Genomic DNA, 581 nt, shown 5'->3' with positions numbered 1-581 from the left:
AATTTGATGAAAATCATTAATCTACACATTCAGTAAGCTCAGCAAACTCTAGGATAAATTCAAAGAGATCCATACCCAGACATATTATAGTAAAAATGCTGAAAGCCAAAGACTAAGGAGAAAATCTTGAGATGGGAGGTAATCAGTGTTGGTGAGGGTAAGGAGAAAAGGAAACCTGGTGCAGTGTTGGTGGGAATGTAAATTAGTATAGCCATTGAGGAAAACAGTATGGAGGTTCTTCAAAAAATTAAAAATAGAACTATTATATGATGCAGCAATTCCACTTTTGGGTATATTTCCAAAGGAAATGAAATCAGTATGTTGAAGATGTAGCTGTACTCCTATGTCCATTGCAGCATTATTCACAATAGCCAAGATATGAAAACAACCTAAGTATCTGTTGATGAATGAATGGATAAAGAAAATGTCACACACACACACACACACACACACACACACACACACACACACACACTCACTCTGGACTATTATTTAGCTATAAAAAGAAGGAAATACTTCCATTTGAGATAACACGGATGAAACTGGAGGACATCATGCTAAGTGAAATAAACCAGTCACAG

The sequence above is a fragment of the Galeopterus variegatus genome, unplaced genomic scaffold, assembly GCF_000696425.1.
Source record: "Galeopterus variegatus unplaced genomic scaffold, G_variegatus-3.0.2 Scaffold3192, whole genome shotgun sequence".
Taxonomy (NCBI): Eukaryota; Metazoa; Chordata; class Mammalia; order Dermoptera; family Cynocephalidae; genus Galeopterus; species Galeopterus variegatus.
The sequence above is the reverse complement of the archived record's forward strand: the minus strand, read 5'-3'. Positions refer to the sequence as shown.